The sequence below is a fragment of the Protopterus annectens genome, chromosome 4.part1, assembly GCF_019279795.1.
Source record: "Protopterus annectens isolate FY-2018-M chromosome 4.part1, PAN1.0, whole genome shotgun sequence".
Lineage (NCBI taxonomy): Eukaryota > Metazoa > Chordata > Ceratodontiformes > Protopteridae > Protopterus > Protopterus annectens.
In genome coordinates this window covers 413,700,386-413,714,008 of record NC_056734.1, presented here as the reverse complement: position 1 = coordinate 413,714,008, position 13,623 = coordinate 413,700,386, and positions in this window count along the sequence as shown.

Genomic DNA, 13,623 nt, shown 5'->3' with positions numbered 1-13,623 from the left:
TCATTCAGCCCTGGCCATGCTAAGGCATTTAGTTTTAACTGCTATAATAACTCTTTTATAAGTGGAGACCAAAATGGCCTCCTGTTATGTTTACCTGAATTTGGTCACTTGCCATATATTTAAAATGATGGTCTGGAAATTCCATCACATGTTTGACCAGGGCACTCGTGTTTTTCCTTTTCTTAATACTATATTTATGTTTGTATATTCTGTCCCTGAATCTATGTTCCGTCTTACCGATGTAGAAACAGGGACAGCTCTGACAAAAAGCGATATACACTATGAACTTAAAATCACAATTATATTTCCCTGACAAATAATACTTCTTATCCTTTACCATAAAACTGCCCCCATCAATATTTTGCTACAATAATGGCACTTCCCACACCTTGTCATCCTTTTCCTTAAGGGCTTTTTATGCTCCTTGTTTATGGCTTCTGACATATTCTTAAAATTATGTCCCTTTCTAAAAACCACTTGTGGTTTCTCGCTCACTTTTTCTCTTACATTATTATCACTCATAAAAATAGACCAGTTTTTATTAAGAATCCATATTACCCAAGTATGATCACTGCTAAAAGTTATGATAAACGCCATGGAATAGACAGTCAATTAATTGCTAATATTCTGTCTTTCACCCCCAGTAATCATATTAGTCTGCAACTGAAAGGGTAAGATCGGTGTAAAAATGCCAGCTTCTCTTTTCTACCTAACCTCTGAAATTAGTGCCCTTTTCTCAAACATTAATTTCAAATTCTGACATTCCAAAAAGAAATCTTCCTCCCTTGTAATCATCCTTGTTGCCCTTCACCACTGATCTTTTCTGGTGGTTGGGGTGACAGCTAGAGTAATGTAAGAATGTATTAGAATATGTTGATTTATGATATATATATTAGAAACATATTTCTTATTCAAAAAAATCTTTCTTTAATAGAATGTCGAGATATGCTATACTTTCTTTGCAATATGTGGAAGTAAATTTCAAAACATTAGTTGTCCCACTGATGTATTCAAGAAAGGAGCTTAACTCAGCCTCAGTGCCCTTCCAGATGATACAAATATCATCCAGGTATCTAGTGTATATCCTTAATTTGTTGCTAAATTCACTCTCCAATACAAACTTGTGCTCCCAATAGGCCATAACACTGTTTGCAAAAACTGCATCACAAGATGATCCCATTGCTACCCCCTTCTTTTGAGCAAAGAACCTATCCTCAAAAAATATGCAATTATTATTTAGGACTAAATCAAATAATGCCGCATATAAATTTAACTTTTCCTGGCTGAGTCCCTTATTGTTTAAGAATTCCATCACCCACTGTACCCCAACATCCTGAGGGATTATGGTGTACAGGTCTTTTACATCGATTGTCACTAAAAATCACTTTCATTATATTCCTGGGTTTTAAGTGTCACCAGAAAGCCCCACAAATCCTTACATATTTGTCTTTCCTGCTCAACACACTTTTTTAGCTCATGATCAAGAAACTTGGCACACCCTGAGGTTACTGAATTTCTCCCATCCACAATCAAGAAACTTGGCACACCCTGAGGTTACTGAATTACTCCCATCCACAACTGGACACATGGGGGGATTTTTTATATTCTTATGCAACTTTAGCGCTCCAAATATAGTAGGGATTTTAGGTGCAAGCATATTAAAATAATTATACTGGTCTAATGTAATACTTCTTTCTGTAAGCATATCCTGTAATTGACCAGAAATTTTTCTCATAGCTTTATTCATCTCATTTAGTGAAATTTCTTCATATGCTTCACTACTTAAAATATTGAATATTCTGCTGTTATAGTCAAAGATATCCATAGCCACAAGCCCTTCCCCTTTATCTGGTTTCATTACTCTAATCTGTTGCAAATTCAAAAATTAGATTAGGACCCTTTCTTCCTTAGACAAATTATCAACCCTTTTCTTATTACTATTTAATGTTTTAATAACATTTCTGAAATCCAATTCGCAAAGCTTTTCAAACATTTGTAAAGTTGGATGTAGGGGGGTTGTAAGTACTAGCTACCTTTAAAACTGGTACAGGCTGCTGAACATTTTCACATAACAACTTTAAATGTATTTTTCTTAAGAACAGTTTCATATCAATCAGTGTTTCAGTCACATTCATACTTCTGATAGGAACAAATGTCAAGCCCTTAGATAACATGTCCACAATTTCTGTGTTTAGCTCAGTATTAGAATAATTATAAATAGTAAAATCCCCTTCTGTATTATGTACCTCTGTCAAAGGTAAAGTTTCTAACTGTACTGTAAGTTCTGTCCCCATGTCAAAGTCTTCCTCAAAGCACGAAAAACTCGCTCTGGTTCTGCATCTTCAATGGGGGCTTTGGCTGCTGTACTGTGTTCCACTGATAATTCTGCTGAAAATCCTGTTGGTGGTTAGTTATTTGCTTGTTTTGTTGCTGTTTAATCCTTTCAGATCACCTAAGCAGTGGGGTAATCATTGTTCTCTTCCACACTCACCTCTTCCTTAAAGTAGGGCAGAAGTTATCATTAACTCCTCCAGTATCATTGACTGGTACAGATGTAAAACAGAGTGTAGTCATTTGCTGTTGGTGTTGACGTTGGCGTGGTTCCTCCTGTTTCCCCATACTTGGGAATGGAGTGGTGTTGGGTAGGATTTCCCTAATTAATATTCATTTATGTCTCCCTCAAGTTTTTGCTGCTTATTTGCCTGCATTTTACCCAAATGCTGTTCAATATTATTAAAAATCCGCTAATGTTCTGATTTTATGTTTTCAAAGTCACTGTCATTTTTCAACTCTGCATCTAGCTTATTTAATTCATATAGGGTTTCCATTACTCGTTCATTGTTTTTAATAAGAATATTCAGGAAATTGCAGCCCACCTTATTAAAGAATTCCAATAATTCCAAATGAAAGGGGGAATTAGGTTCAAGTCCCGTGGGATATCACCATACGCTTAACCCCTTAGGGACTTGTTGCCTGCTAACACATTCTTGTAAATACTGATTTTTCTAGTTGCAGTTTTTGGAATTTCATCATCTTATAGCCTAAATTGTCTAACTTCTCGTAAACTGTATTATTTGGACCTTGTGCCACTGTTACTAGGTCCGAATTCCCAGCTAACCATTCACGAAAGTTAGAAATGTTTACCTGTTGTATATAAGGGTTGGCATGTGGACTATTATGAACAGGGACTGTCGAAGTGTTTTCCAAATTTTGATGTTGCTGCCTTACAGTTCCATCACCATTCACAATATTTCCAACGTTGTTATTAACCCTAAATTGGTTGCTTCCTCCTGAATTGTTAGGTAAAGGAGCTCTTTCTGGATTAAAATGTTCTTGTCTGTTAATTGCTTCTGCTAAAGCTTCCACCCTCCCATTTAACTGCTGTACCAGAAGGGTCATTTCCAACGTAGACGCTGTTGCAGTGGAAGCATTACCAGCTGAAACATTCCCAGCATCCTTTCCATTTGTATAAAATAATTGTTGTGACTGGAATCCTGCATCGGTCCCTTCAACCATTTAAAAATGCTGAAAACAGTTCCTGTTCATAATAGTCCACATGCCAACCCTTATATACAACAGGTAATTATTCCTAACTTTCATGAATGGTAAGCTGGGAATTCACGAAAATGTAAGTTATATAAATGTAAGTTTGTCTATGTCACAAGTGATAATTCAATAAAAGTGTTTTTTTTTAATAATAAAGGATGCCACAGTTGCTAAAGTTCAGTTCTATAGCACTTACATACTAGTAAATGACTTGTTTAAGATCTCTGTCAGGGGTTTACCAGCATAATGGCCAAATATCTGGAGACCCTAGAAGGCAGTCCAGCTGTCTCTTGTGCTTTCTCCTCCCTAAGGGCAGTCACTTCCCTCTAAATCTCCTCCCTCTGTTCTGGTGTCTGTCCTCTGCTTTTCCCATTTGGCCCTACCTCCATCTTAGCATGGCACCTTCCCCTTACTTTCCTTTGTGAACACTGAGGCAAAGTATTCATTCAGTTGTTTTTCCTTTTGTAGTTTTCTGGGCCCCCCCCCTCAAATTTTTGTTCATTATGGCTAGTTCTGTTCTTTCCTTCTATCTCTTATGTAAATAAAAAAAAAAAACATGCTTCCCTTTTTGAGCCCTTTTGCTAACTCTCTTTCAGCTTTATCCTTTGTCGTACCTAAAACTATTTTTGTCATTTTCATAGCTTCCTTGTATTGTGCCACCTCCACCTCCTCTCCCCCTCCTTTCCACTTCACGTAGGTTTTTTTACCCTAATTACTAGCCACACATTCTTATGCAGCTGCAATTGCCTTTTTCTCTTTTTGCTTGTTAGTCATACCCATGTCCATAGCCCTAAGAACTCCATCTGGGACCCACTTCTGTGGCTTATTAAACACTCAGTTTGCTTCCCTTCTCCTAACTCATCCTTGACTACATCCACCAGTACAGCAGAATCCACTCTTCTAAAATCCTACCCCTTTGAATTTTTATTTTTATCCCACTTTAAACCACACAGTGACATGATACTGATGGTTAACAGTGCCTTAATGTGGATGTCCATGATGCTTGTACATTGGTTAGTGTAGATCAGAGTGTGTGTTGTGACTTTAAGAAGCATTTCAAAGTGAGGGCAAGTGCATATAAATAGAGAACATGTGCAGGCAGCAGTGCCATTTTGAGTGAACAGCCATAGTGTTAACATGTATGAGTGCAGTAGTCAGTCTGTTTATAAGTGTATTTAAGTTTAAGTTACTAAGCCTCAGTCCTGATAGTTTTGTATGTAATAAAGCTGCTCGAATCGAACTCACAACTGTTCGTCTGTTTTATTCTCACCAGACGAGCGACAGTTAGAACCACATCCATAATTCTAGCCTTTCCAATACAGTCCTGTACCTGTTGGCTGAAACCCTCATAGCTCAAGACCTCAATCAGCTCCCATTCCCTCTCTAACTTGGAGTTTGGAATCTCTCAGTCTGCTCCTGGGAGACTCGAATCCATAATGAGTCTAATCCTGTTCCTCCTTCACCACATCATTGCACTCTCCTCCAATATCTCATCTTCCTCTGTCTGCTGGATGATACATTGTATCACTCCACCAATTATTCTTTCTGTCCTCTATCATAAACAATAGGGCATTTACCATAGCTTCTAGCTCCGGTTGCACACTTGCCCCATTCCTGGTTTGGGTTCTTCCTCCTCTCTGACCTCACAGTTGATGTCTTTCTTTATACAGAATGCCACTTCATTTGCATCCTTCAGTTCCCTGCCATTCCTAAACAACCTACATCCAGGCAACTCTATGTCCCACCATTGTCTACTGTTTCTGTGATACCAGCCATATCTACCCCATGACATTTCTTGTAGCTACTTCATCTTCCTACCCAGAATCCATGCAGAGAAACTGAGACTACCCACCCAAGCCTTCTTTAGTTATATCAAGAATCTCCATGGCAATACCCAAATTTGCTCTGAGTTACTGCACAATGGTATTTCCTATAGTGAGCCAACAGATAATACCCACCCATGCTCTGAGTCACCTTTGTTTCAATTTCATCTTCAAGTTTAGGTGTTTTTAAATTCCAAAGCAATATTAATAGAGTAAGAACAATTAACAAGAATGATAAAGAATAAAAGTTAAACATAACTTTAAATAACAGGAATAAGCTATCAGTTAAAATTTCAACAACACTTTACTTTCTTTTTTTTTTTTTGAGGGAAGGACAGAAAAGAGGAGGAAGAATTAAAAACATTCAGCTGATAGGTGTATCTGGTGGCTCTCAATTAAACCCTGTTCTAATCTCTTTACCATAAATAAAAATACCATTTCTCAGCTCCTTCTAAAGAATGAAATTACAAATGTTAACTCCCTTGCCCTAGCCTAGAACTTTTAAGACTAACATTTCTAAGCAAACAAACTTAAAGCAAAACAGCACTGCTATAGACTAAAGCAAAGCAAAAAATAAATAAATAAAAAATGTTGAGTGCAAACTATAAACCAAGAAATCAAAATTAGTCACTGAGCAGTCTTTTTTAACACCTTTATTGAATTATCACTTAAGACGTAGGCAAACATAGATTTATATAAAAGAAAACAAACTATATTAACATGTTCCCAGTTACAAACCTCATACATTACATGTATTCTGTATGAGCCTTAACTGTATAGCCCTAAAATATCCCTTCAAATCAGCAGACACATTAGGCCTCAATGGGGGAGTCATAAGAGATTTATGTATTTTTGCATAACCTGCTCTGACATATTCTTGTAACAGTCACTCTAATCAGACCTCTCCGTGTGTTAGAACTGAAGTCAGCACTGAAATCCCCCTTGTATGTATATGTAGTCATCTGTCTGAAAATCGCTATAAGATTTATAACTTTTACCTAAATCTACATGACAGAAATACTGTTGATTTTTTTTTAGTGTATTGGTTTTATAGTACTGTGGGACAGGATCATATGGAATTGCTCTACACTGTTATACATTTCTGGCAAACCACCGTATTATACCATGCTAAAGTATACCATTCTCTAAGCCAGCTCTACTTTTACAAAAAGGTGGACTTTCATGGATTTTTTTCACTATCCCATGGTTTAAAGAAATAATAGCAGAAGTTTCATATTAGATTCAGTTATTTTACATACTTTTTTATGAAACAAAGTACTGAGGTATGTTATGATGCTTTGTTACCAAAAGAAAGCAAATGTGCCTATGATTAAACATCGAATTTTCCAGATTAATCACAGGCTAATCAGTATCCTGAATAAGCAAAATGTTTTTACTGACTGTCAGTGAAATAATAAAGTTAATGAACAGTGAGAAGTAAATCATTAGTATGTGCTGATGAACAGCATGTTTGCTCATAATATACTGTTGGCAGTTTACTTCATTATAACTCAACTAAGTTTTTAAGTTAATGCTGCTTCTATTAGCAAACACTGGCTCATATCCATTTGCTTTAACCAAGTCTGCATTTCCTCCAAGTATTTTCCAGTTTTCTGGCACAATATTTCTAATAAGTCTAGCATCTACACAATGAGTAGCAACAAAACTTGTAATAAATATTATTATAAGTTCATGGGTTTGCAGGTACATACTCGGCTGGTTGCCCTAGAGGGCCAGTTTAAGCCTAGCCAATTTCCCTTTTAGTACTTGACTTACCCTATCCCATTTGGTGTTAGATTGGCCTTACCCATCCCATGGCAGATAAATATATATTAACCTTAGTAAGAGTACCTGGGATCATACCACAGACATTTTGAAGGGGACCCATGTATGAGATAAAGCATTTAGGAGCTGCCTCCAAAACTCATTTAGATTTGGAAATCTATTCAGATGAGAATGGAGGTAAGATGAATTCTAGGCTATATAGGAAAGCCACATTACCTGCACTCTACTACTGTTCAGCTGAAATTAGTTAATTAATTATGCATTTGTTTATTCATTTGGGTAACTGGGATAGAGCACAGTACCAACTGGACCTATTTCAGTCTCAGCTCAGACATAAAAATGACATTGGACAAGTTAATTAACAAGAAACATTACATATACAGGGAGTATTCTGTGATAACACTGAGCAAACAGCAGTGACAATACAATAGTTAAAAATATATGCAAACATAGGAGATCGCTGCAGATTGTTAATGTGGGGGACATGAGGAGGTACAGTATATATTCTAGAGATAGTAAAAGAAAAGGAGAGCGCACACAGATGATAACTATATCCAGTATTTACAATGAGGTACAAGATGTCAGCAGACTATTCTATAGAGACGGGAAGATAATACAAGAAAGCGAGGAAGAGGCGCCTAGAGCTGAAAGTGGGGTCGAGGTGAATTAGGTGAAGTGACCAGTGGAAAATTCTTTACATTCTGCTTGACATGAGATGCTTTTTAAGTTATTCACAGAAAGAAAACTAATTAGTTGAAATTAACATAATTATTATGGTAAGCAATAAACTTGCCAAGGCTGACTTCATTGGATGACTTGTTTCTAGCTAAGCTTGCCAAATTGAGATTTTTTTTTCTTAAATAAGCAGAAGGAAGATGAATTTTAAATGAAGTAAACAAACCCAGGTCCAGTTTTTATCCCCTATACTGTCTGCCAATAGAGCACAAAGTCATAACAGTGATGATGCTACTGTATCTAAACTCAGTAAGTCAGAAAATGGCTGACTTCCAAACGTTTAAAACTGCTGATATATTTTTCACTACTTTATGAATACTGTTTGAAGAAAGGAGTGAAGGGTCAAGCCAGACCATGAACATATTTGCTGAATGTGCACATAAGGTCCTGAGACCTTCAATCTTCAGTGTGCATGTTCCCCCATCTGTGAGTTCCAAAGAGTATTGCTTTTGTTTTACTAAAATGGACCTTACTGTCAGCTATACAAAAGCTTTAAAAAGCTGAGTTAAAATGTACATGGAGAATTTCTGGACTGCATGATTACTGCATCATTTAAGTAGAGGATTATGTTTCTTCCCTTTCCCTTTCCCAGAGCCATGCCAAAGAAATTTATGTATAAAGTGAATATTATAGTCTCTAGACTGAGTTCTGTGAAACCACAATTTATTCCAGGCACAATGACTACTTTTTCTGATCACAGGTTATTCTGAAATAAACATGGAGCAAATACTCTGAGAACCAACCTAGACTGGTAGGGTTGTGGACATTTAAGGAAAGTGCCCGCACCAACAATTGATTTTTCAGGCAGTGAGACATTTTAGAATGGTTGATAAATGCAGCCCCACTGAAGTTCCCTGCATCTGTGGCTCATTATAAGCTACTGGCAAGGAAGAAAAGTGCTGTACTGGCTACAGAGCAAGTCAAGAGCCTCAATATATAACTGGAGCAAAATGACGTTTTTTTTTTCAAAATTTTGGCTATAGTTAATAGTAGTTAGGTGGCCTGAAAGTGTCTGGTTGGATGGAGGAGCCTTGTTTTGGATGGGTATATCTGCAATTCAGCAGAGGTCTAAGGAAGTGCAGTTAGTGAGAAAGTTCAGTAAGGGTTGGGAAAATCTTTGTCTTATCCCTCTGTTCTGCCCTTTTCTTACACTTTCATTTTTCATTTAACTTTTACCAGCAGACACAGGTCAGTACATAATGCTTGTATCATGTGAATTAAATGGCTGTGGGGTCTGTTTCCCAGCCACCACCATAGTTTATTTCTCTTCACTTGGTCAACTGCTGAAGAAAAAACTTGAAAAGGGCATAAAGTTTTGCCTTTGCGAGATTAACATATCTGACCCATGAATGATCCAAAATAATTGCGAGTGAAAAAGTTGAAACTCTGTTTATAAAAGTAAATTGAAAAAGAAATAACTAAATTTTCTTTTGTTACATGCTATTGAAACCTGACTTCAAATATACCTTCAAACATTGTACGTGAAGTAAAAGAATAGGGCAATAATTTACAGGTGGTGGTTTAACTCCCCTTATATGGATTAACCCTAGTATGGGCGGTGCAGTGGTGCAGCGGTTAATGTTGCCCCCTCACAGCAAGAGGTTCTCTGGTTCAATTCTTGGCTGGGGTGCCTTCTGTACAGAGTCTGTCCTCCCTCCATTCGTATGGGTTTCCTCTGGGTACTCCAGTTTTCTCATACATTCCAAAGACATGCATCTGGAGCATTTCTCCCTTTTCCTCCACTGAAAATAGGCTCTGTCTTAGTCGGACTTTCCCGGTCAACAAATGTTAAATAAATAAATAATCTCACCCCACTGGGAATTTGGAAATTGCATATATTTACTTCAAACTTTGTAACAGGTGCTCATACCATGGTGAAGTCCCATTCATCGTTACATGCTTTATAATCCTCATAAGGAATGTGAGTGGCATGGCAGTACAAAACTTAGAACGGAAATATTTTACAAACAATTCTATTAATGCAGTGGGTCCTGTAATAACATCACCACTGAATGTCATTGAGCTGGATTGATTAGGCTTGCACCTTCTAGCATAATTATCTCTTTCCAGAAGGCATGGTGATTGCACAGAAGATTGCCCCTTTGTTCCCTTCTCCCACCAGCTGCAAACCTTAATATTGAATCTTTTCTTATTCTCCAGTAATGAACAAAACACAAGTTAAAAAAAAAATCACACAGAAAGCATAGTAGGCATAAATATCAAAAAGACCTCAGCGAGCCAGGAACCTCATTTTCTAAAACAGTGGGGTTTACAGAGAGTAAGGTTTGACTTTATTGGTCTGAATACCTTAATGAATACTTGTAAAAAGTATGAAGTCATGGGGCATTTAGAAGCCATGTAGATGAAACATTTGTACGTCCTTAACTCATTCACTCCAATGAAGTTCATGAAGTTTGCACTGTAACTTCCAATGGGCGTAGCCTAAGCCTTTTGATAGAATCAAATTATGTCCTCACATTTCAAAGAAATGCATCTGTCACCCCTGGGTTTCTGGTTACTGGCTAAGGCTCTTACCACCCCTATAGTGCCTTTTTTAAGTGGTGTTCCAAAGATAAAATTACCACTGTAACAGCTATAAATAAATGCAATCTGAGGGTCATACTACTCACCGCTAGAAATCTAAATCTCAAGATGCACTCGCTCGAAGCACTCCTGAAAATGGAGAACATTGACATTTGTGCTGTAACGGAGACCTGGTATAAAGTGGCAGAAAGCACCCCTGCGCTACCAGGCTATAATATGCACACCTCCAGACTAGTAGCCCAGCATAATGCATCTGAGATATGTCAGGTACAACTAACATTGGGTAAGACTGTGATCCAGGTCATAGCCTGCTATAGGTCCCAACCATGTCACTAGACTCTCACTCCATGTTCCTAAGCACCCTGGAATCTATCAAGCTCCAATCCAACACTCTCATACTAGGAGACTTCAACTACCCCTCCATCAACTGGGAAATCTACTCAAGCACCAATGCAATGGCCCAATGTTTCCTGGAATTCATCAGTTCCAATGCCCTGGACCAGCTCATTCTTACCCCCACTAGAGGAAGCAACATTCTTGACCAGGTTATTACTAACATGGGCAACCATTGCGCTACACTAATAGTCAGTTCCTCCCTGGTTAGATCCGACCACAAACTAATCACCATGGAAATCCACATCTCATCCACACCCCCTGCAAAGGTATCGACCATGAAAAACTTCTCCAAAGCTGACTTTGGACTCCTAAAAACAGAGGTGGCTAACTTCATGGCACCCATGCCAATGGAAAATAGATGTATGATTGTTGAATCATACACCAATGCACTGTACGAACAGGTACATAAATGCATGGAACTAGCCATACCCAAAAGAACCAAGATGCTCCCCTCCAAAAAAAGGAAGCCAGTCTAGTGGTCCCCTGACATTAATAAACTCTACAACAGAAGGAAGAAACTGTTGCAGAAAAAGGTGAAGTCCTAAGACTACAAAAAGTCCCTTATTAGCCTCAACAAAAAGTTGAGATCCCTCATCAAAACCTCCAAAGCCAGCTATGAAGGCAGAATTGCGGCAGACACTAAAAACAACCACAAAGCCTTCTTTAGTTATATCAAGAATCTCCATGGCAATACCCAAATTTGCTCTGAGTTACTGCACAATGGTATCTCCTATAGTGAGCCAACAGATAATACCAACATACTGGCCGACAGATTCAGTGCCAACTTTACCCCCCCCCAAAGGGCCAATCTCAATGCCGGAAGAATGCCAGGCACCCTGCATTACTGCAGCACAGGTTAAAGCTGCATTGTCTAAGGCCAAGAATACAGCTTCCATGGGACCCAACAATATCCCTGGCTGTGTTTTACATGAATTACAAAGTGAACTGGCAACACATCTGTGTGCGCTGTTCACTCACAGCCTTACCTCAGGCTATGTCCCTACTGAATGATGCACTGCTACAGTCATCCCTCTCCGTAAAGGAGGAGGAGTGATTACAGACCCTGGAAAGTATCGCCCCATTAGCCTGATGAGTCTGATATGAAAGGCTATGGAGTGCATCATCATGGACCTAATTAACAGGATATAGGGAATCTCCAAACTCTAGATCCCACGCAGTTTAGTTTTGTGAAAAGTAGATCATGCCTGCTCAACCTGGTTGACTTCTTTGAGTCAGTCACCAAAGTGGTGGATGAAGGTAAGCCAGTTCATACAGCCTACCTCGATCTGGCCAAGGCCTTTGATACCATTCCTCACTCAGGAATTATTGATAAACTCACCAAACTAGGCATCAACCCATATATCATTAGGTGGGTTGCAAATTTGCTCACAGATAGAGGACACAGTGTGAAAGTAGCGGACTCCAAGTCAGACTGCCGATCAGGGATCGGTCCTACAGGGATCGGTCCTGGGTCTTCTTCTGTTTGGCATCTACTTCTCAGAAGTTCAGGCCAACACGGAGGGACACTGGCTGACCAAATTCACAGACAACTACAAGCTGACAGCCATTATTAACTCCCCAAGTGATCCAGACGTCCTACAGAAAGGCCTCACTGAGACCAGTGACTGGTCTCGAAACTGTGGCCTTAAACTCAATGTCAAAAAATGTGTCGTCATCGCCTTTGGGAAAAACTCAGTCCCCACTAATTACCACATCGATGGGAGCCCAACGAACACTGAAGGCGTTATAAGAGATCTGGGGACACAGGTTGACCGCAACCACTCCTTCGACCACCACATTGCCACTGTGGTCAGAAAGTCCTTCTATGTTGCACTTCTCTTTACCAAGGGTTTTGCATCTAGGAAGAAAGAGGTCATCATTTCTCTCTGTTCTTCCCTCATTAGACCAGTCATGGAGTATAGTGCCCCATTTGGCATGTACGTCACTAGATACCTACAACAGCTGGAGAGGCCACAAAAGTACCTCACGAAGAGGATCCTAGGCCTTAAACACATCCTACATGGACAGACTCAAAAAACTCCAGCTATTCTCTGTCTCATATCATCTACTAAGAGGCGATATCTGCTTGACTTACAAAGCCATGTCTGAACCAGCTCTGTTAGAAATTATACATCTAAAGAAATCCCAATCCCTCCACACCACATGCTCCAGAGACCTCAACCTCATTACCACAATCAACAGAACATGCTGGAAGGACAGGTTCATAACCCAGAGACTGCCCAAGCTCTGGAATTGACTTCCCATACATGTCAAGCAGAGCACCTCACTGGCCCTCTTCAAGAGAAATCTTGATGAGTGGATGGGAAATAGAAAGTTCACCCCGGGGATCATTCCAGTGGCTCTATGTGATAGAGGCACAGGGAACTAACAATGAGCAGCACAATGTCAGGGAACTTCTATGGGCTAGGCTTGTAAAGGCCCCAGGGACATTAGCCTAGTACACACCTATGAATCTATCAAATGTTCATATTTCTGGAACCATAGGGGTTATGATAAAAGTATCAATAGCAAACTCTTCAGCAGTAGTATTGTTCATGTTACAGGTCTTAAATGGTATTTTATACATCACAGTTAACATTTGTAATATTTTGTAAACAACTTACAATATCTCAGCAACCACTCAAGTTACACACATACTGTCAGCAGCATTTTATTCATCTAGCTGAAAGCTTTCATATAGGTTCATAGGTAGGTACTAGGCTATCGGTCCAAGGGCCTACATAAGCCTAGCCAGCAAGGTTCATAGGTAGGTACTAGGCTATCGGTCCAAGGG